Source organism: Microcebus murinus, chromosome X (genome assembly GCF_040939455.1).
Source record: "Microcebus murinus isolate Inina chromosome X, M.murinus_Inina_mat1.0, whole genome shotgun sequence".
NCBI classification, from domain to species: Eukaryota; Metazoa; Chordata; class Mammalia; order Primates; family Cheirogaleidae; genus Microcebus; species Microcebus murinus.
The window spans coordinates 50669875-50677781 of record NC_134136.1 but is presented as its reverse complement, the minus strand read 5'-3'; positions in this window follow the sequence as shown (position 1 = coordinate 50677781).

Below are 7907 nucleotides of genomic sequence, written 5' to 3'. Positions count from 1 at the left end.
AAATGGCAAAAATATTTTGTGTCCTTTAAAACATCCTCCACTCTCTTTTGAGAACTAAAGCCTGCATCCCTGCCTCAGGCCTGTGGTTGGGAGGGGGTGGGTAAGTCTTTTGTTAATTTGTGCAACAGGAGATGGCCCAGCCCAGACCTGGTAAAGGGAGGTCCTGGACATAGGTCACAAGATTGTCTTCAGTTGGAGATGGGATGATCAGAATCATCAACTGTAGTTGAAGAGTAATTACCTGAAGCTGAGAGCACATCCTTTAAAAGCTCTATATTTCTCCTAATGTTCAGGAAATTTGGATTTTTGAGACAGAAGGTCTACCATTTTTCCTCCTTTGCTGGCAAAGTAATAAAATGTCTCTTTCTTTCCTCCTCAAACCATCTGTCCTCATTCTTCTGATTTGGCCTCACAGACAAGTGCTGAGTTTTTGGTAACAATCCCATATCTAGGCTACTGTGAATAATGGAACTGCAGATATCTCTTCAACATACTGATTTCTGTTTCCTTTGGATATATACCCAGAAGTGGGATTACTGGATCATATATGGTAGTTATATTTTAGTTTTTTCAGGAACCTCCAGAGTGTTTTCAATAATGAATATAGTAATTTACATTTCCACCAACAATATACAAGGCTTTCCATCTTCTCCACATCCTCACCAAAATTTACATTTTGTCTTTTCATTAATAGTCATCCTAACAGGTGAAATGATATCTCATTGTGGTTTTGATTTGCATTTCCCTGATTAGTGATATTGAGCATGTTTTCATATACAGTACCTGTTGGCCATTTGTATGTCTTCTTTTAAGAAATGTCTATTCAGGTACTTTGCCTATTTTTAATTGTTCTTTTTGTTTGTTTGTTTTTCTGCTACTTAATTGCGTGAGTTCCTTGTATTAATATGGTTTGGATATGAATCCATTGTCTAAGTCCAGTTGGGCTATTATAATGAAATACCTTAGGTATAAACAAGAGGAATTTATTTCTCCCAGTTCTAGTGACTAAAAAGTCCAAAGCGCCAGCAGATTTGGTGTCTAGTAAGGGCCTGTTCTCCATGTATGGTGTTACTGTTACAGCAACTGTTACAGCAAGTGTTACAGCGGGTGGTCCCGAGGACAAACCGAGTGGCACTCAGAGAGTAGGAAAATCAAAATTCTGAGACCCGTCTATCCAATTTTTCCCACTTTAATTAAGTTGGGGTGGCCTGAAGGGTGGGGTATCAGGCGTAGGTTAGTTGATGTGCCAGGTAATCGGTTAGTATTATGTTCCAGCAGGTGTGAACAGCTCTTGGCGGAAGAAAAACCCGAGCGGCACACAGAGTTGGAGAGTCAGCTTTATTTCGCCGGCGTGCTCAGAGAGGCATATCTGCCACCAAACTCTGAGCGCCCCCTTTTTGTTTTTCTTTTAGTTTTATACCTTTTGGGGGGTTACAGTTAGCCAATGGCAAGTTTTCACAAAAGTCACCTCATTTACATAGTAGTCAGCCAATCAGAAGTATGTCCCAAAAGTTACTTCATTTACATAGCAGTCAGCCAATCAGAAGTATGTCCCAAAAGTTACTTCATTTACATAGTAGTCAGCCAATCAGAAGTATGTCCCAAAAGTTACTTCATTTACATAGCAGTCAGCCAATCAGAAGTATGACCCCAAATCACCTCATCAGCTGTGAGTATTAGTAGCTGCTCAATTTAGGAGCAGGATAAGCGAAACAGGAGGGTTTTGGTAGAACGCCCTGATGTTATGCTGATGCTGGTCTTCTGTGAGTGGTGGGGGATCTCTGGTGGCTGATGTCAAGTAATGGATTAGTTGATGGGTCAGGTCACAGGTTAGTGCTATGCTGATGCATGTCTTCTGTGAGGGGTCTCAGGTGCCCGATTCGCCAAGTAATAGATGGGGTTTTTCCTTATCATTACCAAACTAAAGTTGGGACTGCTTGCCCGGCATACCAAAGCCAAAGATTGGCACCAATATTTGCAGTGAGAGAAAGAAAGGCATTTATTTCATGGCACCAAGAAGAATTGGCAGCTAATGCTTAAGACGGGGATTCACCAAATACGCACAAGCAAGCGTTTTTAAAGGCGGGGTACATTTCTGGAACATGGAGGTTATATATCGCTTTGGCCCAACGAGGCGCGATATTTTGAAGTGAAGGTTTACAGGTCACAGGTGGATTCAGAGATTATTTGATTAACAATTGGTTAAGTAAACTAGGCCTTGTCTAAAAACTTTTAGGATCAGTGGAAAGGAATGTTATAGTTTGGCCTGTGGGCATGACTGTCTCCAGACCCTTCAGGAAGAAATTTACAACAAAGAACGTGTAGTCTTCAGTTCCTCCTTATCTGAGGTTTACAAGACAGCAGTGGGCATTTTCCATCTGGTCTGGGTCCAGGTTTCTGAAAAACAACTCAAGAACATATGTTAAGATGTTATCTATAGGGAACCAAAATGCTCTGTGACTCTGGCTTGCTTGGGAGACTATTGTTTTAAGTTATTACTATCTTCCTTATCAGTTTGCTCTTTTAATTTTCAAGGCTAGCTAGGTGCAAGGGCGCTAATACTATTCATTAAGGCTCCACCCTAACAGAAATTCCTAAGGGAAATATTATCACATTAGGGATTAAGTTTCAACATATTAAATTGGAGAGGGGGGACACAAAATTCAGATTTTTTTTCTCACCTAAGATGCCTTTCTTTCTTTCTTTTTTCTTTTTTTCTTTTTTTCTTTTGGCATATTATGGGGGTACAGATTTTAAGGTTTCAATAAATGCCCATTTCCCCCCAAAATTCAGATTATACCACCTCCTAAGATATATAGTTTGCAAATATTTTCTCCCACTCTATGGTTGCCTTTTCATTTTGTTGATTATTTATTTACTTTGCTATGCATAAGTTTTTAGTTTGATGTAAGCCTACTAATTTTTTAAGCTGCTTAATTTTTTAAAAATGAATTTAAAACTATGAAACAACATGCTAAGAAAAATAAGTGAGCCATATCACTCCAAAACTATAGCTCAACTGTAACTCACATCTGCATAAAAGGGGAAAAAAAATATCTGGTTTCTTGGAACTCTGACCCGAGGTGGCAGATGTCAATTTCATGTGAATTGAACATTGGCTAAAGACTAAAAGATAACCTATCTTAGAGAATAAATTTGTACGGAATCATTGCCATTTCATTATAATACACATGTTACTATTGTTAATAATGTCAAGGGGCCGGGCATGGTGGCTCACGCCTGTAATCCTAGCACTCTGAGAGACGGAGGCGGGAGGATCCCTTGAGCTCAGGAGTTCGAGACCAGCCTGAGCAAGAAAGAGACCCCCGTCTCTACTAAAAAATAGAAAGAAATTAGCTGGACAGCTAAAAATATATAGAAAAAAAAATAGCCGGGCATGGTGGTGCATGCCTGTAATCCTGATAGGGAAAAGCCCCTGCCCGGGGCCCCTGAAACAATGATAGGGAAAGCCCCCGATGATTGGATACAAGTGAAGCTTATCCTACTAGGGAAAGGGAAAGCCCCCACCCGGGGGCCCTAAGGCAAAAACCACTACTGATTGGATACATGTGAGGCTTATGGCTGATCCTACTAATCCCACCATTAATTGGCTATTGGTTGTGTGTAACCCCAAGAAGTGTATAAAACTGGAGAGAAATAAGGAAGCAGTGCTCAGAGTTTGGTGGTACACCTCTCTGAGCCCGCCGGCAGAATGAAGGCTGACTCTCCGTGTGCCACTCGGTTCTTTCCCTGGTCAATCACTGGTCACTTGCCGCAACAGTCCCAGCTACTCGGGAGGCTGAGGCAGGAGGATCGCTTGAGCCCAGCAGTTTGAGGTTGCTGTGAGCTAGGCTCACGCCATGGCACTCACTCTAGCCTGGGCAACAAAGTGAGACTCTGTCTCAAAAAAAAATAAAATAAAAATAAAGAAAAAAGAAACGCTGAGGGAAGAGGAATGCACGATGCCAGGAAAGGTGAAAGGAAGTTAATTTTAACATCTGCATACAGACCAGCTGAGTCCAAGTTGGCACCATCCCCGAAATAGCCAGTATTCAGGGGTTTTATGAGCTGATTTGGGCAGCCTCCCTTCCTCACCAAAGGGAGTGTGGGACTATCTTGCATAAGCAGGAAATACCTTGCAAGAGCAGGATGCTGCGTTTTGGCTGTTTATGGGCAAGGGGCCTAAAGGCAGGGAGGGTTGAGGGTCCAAAGGTCAAGCCCCTATGTAATTTCCCACTGGCCTCCAAATTCAGCCTAACAACTATTGAGATCATTTCCTCAAAATTTCCTCAATAAATAAGATTCTGGCTGGGCGAGGTGGCTCATACTTGTAATCCTAGCACTCTGGGAGGCCGAGGCGGGCGGATTGCTCAAGGTCAGGAGTTCAAAAACCAGCCTGAGCAAGAGCGAGACCCCATCTCTACTATAAAAATAGAAAGAAATTAATTGGCCAACTAATATATATATATATACCGGGCATGGTGGCGCGTGCCTGTAGTCCCAGCTACTTGGGAGGCTGAGGCAGGAGGAGCGCTTGAGCCCAGGAGTTTGAGGTTGCTGTGAGCTAGGCTGACGCCAGGGCACTCACTCTGGCCTGGGCAAGAAAGTGAGACTCCATCTCAAAAAGATAAATAAATAAATAAGATTCTGATGTAAGTCTATCCTCTACTTTTTCTTCAGTTGTGTTTTATTACATTACTTTCTAGTCCATATTTGGAGCAGTCTTTCCATTCTTCCCATTTGACCTTGTCTGTGGGCCTTGCCCTAAGGGCAACCCCTCCCCACAAAAACCCACTAGACTACATTCAAATCCAGGCTTTTTTATTTTCCCTCAGTTTTATTTTTTTATTTTATTTTATTTTATTTTTTTTTGAGACAGAGTCTCACTTTTGTTGCCCAGGCTAGAGTGAGTGCTGTGGCGTCAGCCTAGCTCACAGCAACCTCAAACTCCTGGGCTCAAACGATCCTCCTGCCTCAGCCTCCCAAGTAGCTGGGACTACAGGCATGTGCCACCATGCCCGGCTAGTTTTTTGTATATATATTTTTAGTTGGTCAATTAATTTCTTTCTATTTTTAGTAGAGACGGGGTCTCGCTCAGGATGGTTTCGAACTCCCAACCTCGAGCAATCCGCCCGCCTCGGCCTCCCAGAGTGCTAGGATTACAGGCGTGAGCCACCACACCCGGCCTTCCCTCAGTTTTAGATATTTTCTTTTTTTTTTTACTTTTGGAATAATTTTAGAATACAGAAAATTTGCAAAGATAGTATAGAGAATTATCATATGCCCCCACCCAGTTTTTCCCAAGGTTAACATCTTACATGACCCAGGTACATTTGTTGAAACCAGAAAACAAACATTCATACATCATTATTAACCAAACTTTGGGCTTAGATTTCTCCAGTTTTTTGACAAACATCCTTTTTCTGTTACTGCATGCAATCCAAGATACTGCATTGTATTTAGGTGGCCTGTGGCCTTTCTTTCTTTCTTTTTTTTTTTTTTTTTTTTTTTTGGAGACTGAGTCTTGCTCTGTCGCCCGGTAGAGTGCAGTAGTGTCATTGTAGCTCACAGCAACCTTAAACTCCTGGGCTCAAGTGATCCTCCTGCCTCAGCCTCCCAGAGTGCTAGGATTATAGGCGTGAGCCACAGCACCCAGCCTGGCCTTCCTTTTAATCAGCAACAGACAACCAGGAGTTTGAGGGCTCCCCATCTGTTGTTCAGGATATCACTTGTTATGGAAAAGCTGTTCTCACTTTTTACAAAATCATAAAGTACATTAAAACTGGAAAATCTGCCTAGCAAGTATGTGTGCTGGTTTCTGAGGACATCGTTGGCCCACTAGTTCTTCTTCCCCACTCCTGAGATTCTGCCTCAGCAACTTTCTCCAACATTTAATGTGGCTTCTTCCCTCAGAGTGTCTTCCTTAACCCCTGCAATTTTCACATCCATGACTAGGGAAAGTTAGAAACAACCTGTAACGTCTGACAATCATTCAATGACTCTAGTGATGCTTCACTTCTGCAGCCTCCTCTTTTCTAAAGAAAACCACAGTCCTCTCTGGGTCTTATCCTAGCCTATCTCCTGGTCGAATTTTTTCATGTTCTTCACTGGTGTCTCTCTTTTCTCAGTACAGGTGCACTCTCCACTTACTTAGCCACCCTAGTAATCTTAAAAGGGCCCAGCTCACAAAAGGAAGAGATTTATGTCTCCCAGGGCAGGAGTTGGGGGTGGTATTAGTGAAGGCACAGGATATTATGTGGAAGTGAAGTCAAATGAAACAGGATGTTATGACATTCCTCTGTGTGCTATTATTGATTACAATCATCCCAGCACTTTTCCAAGTCACATCATCCAGGACAGTTCTGGAGCAGGGACAAAAGTAAAGGTCAGATGTAGGGATACACTGACGTTTATCTTTGGCCTCAGTATTTAGCCAAAATATTCTCTCATCTTTGGCCTCACCCTTTGGAAGGCTAAATGTCTACCTCAACATCACTTCTGCCATCCCAGAACTTGTGCACAATGTGATCATGTATATTACCCTCTTATATAATTAGTACCAAAATGTCAGTAATATGAACAAAGAATGACATTTAGATTTATTTTTAATATCTGAATATTTTCAAATATAGGTAAGCTTTCTAGATGCTAACTGGAGTAAAAATCTCCCTATGTGTTGAAATCGTTTAGTCATTTGAAGTATTAATATAAATGCATATTTAGTATGGTAGGAGTAAAATATTACAATACTTAATGGTGATTATGGAAATTTCTAATTTTAGGTATAAACACAATTATTAGGAACTTGGAAAAGGTTAAATAGGGAAGTAGAGGAATAGTAAATATAAATATTAAGATAATATTAAGTGGCCAAATAGATTTAAGGTAATCATATTCTTTTAAAGCCACTAATTTTTTAAATAAGAAAAAAATAAAAATTGGATATTATAATTCTTTTTTTAATTTAATTTTTTTGTTTTTCTGGAAAAACTAGCAATACGATAGATATCATATTTCTAATCTTTGTATTATAGAATTCTTTTGTATTAGCATTCATAACAATAAATGAAATAACCTTTAAGAACTGTATTTAATTTTTATTTAATTATAATAAGGCCATGAGTGTTATTATAAAAAAGTCTTATTTGGAAATCTTTCATAGTTTATGAAGATGAAATAAAAGCTGAATGTCAACTTTTCCAACTCAAAATTTCATGAGGAAGGCCGGGTGCGGTGGCTCACGCCTGTAATCCTAGCACTCTGGGAGGCCGAGGCGGGCGGATTGCTTGAGGTCAGGAGTTCGAAACCAGCCTGAGCAAGAGCGAGACCCCGTCTCTACTATAAATAGAAAGAAAATTAATTGGCCAACTAATACATACAGAAAAAAATTAGCCGGGCATGGTGGCGCATGCCTGTAGTCCCAGCTACTCAGGAGGCTGAGGCAGTAGGATCGCTTGAGCCCAGGAGTTTGAGGTTGCTGTGAGCTAGGCTGACGCCACGGCACTCACTCTAGCCTGGGCAACAAAGTGAGACTCTGTCTCAAAAAAAAAAAAAAAAATTTCATGAGGAGGAAAAACTCCAAAATCACTATATTTCATCGAAATATAATATCAAAGAATGAAATGACTATAAGGAGAAGATGTTAGGCCAGGCGCGGTGGCTCACACCTGTAATCCTAGCACTCTGGGAGGCTGAGGCGGGCGGATTGCTTGAGGTCAGGAGCTCGAAACCAGCCTGAGCAAGAGCAAGACCCTGTCTCTACTATAAATAGAAAGAAATTAATTGGCCAACATATATAGAAAAAATTAGCCGGGCATGGTGGCGCATGCCTGTAGTCCCAGCTACTCGGGAGGCTGAGGCAGGAGGATTGCTTGAGCCCAGGAGTTTGAGGTTGCTGTGAGCTAGGC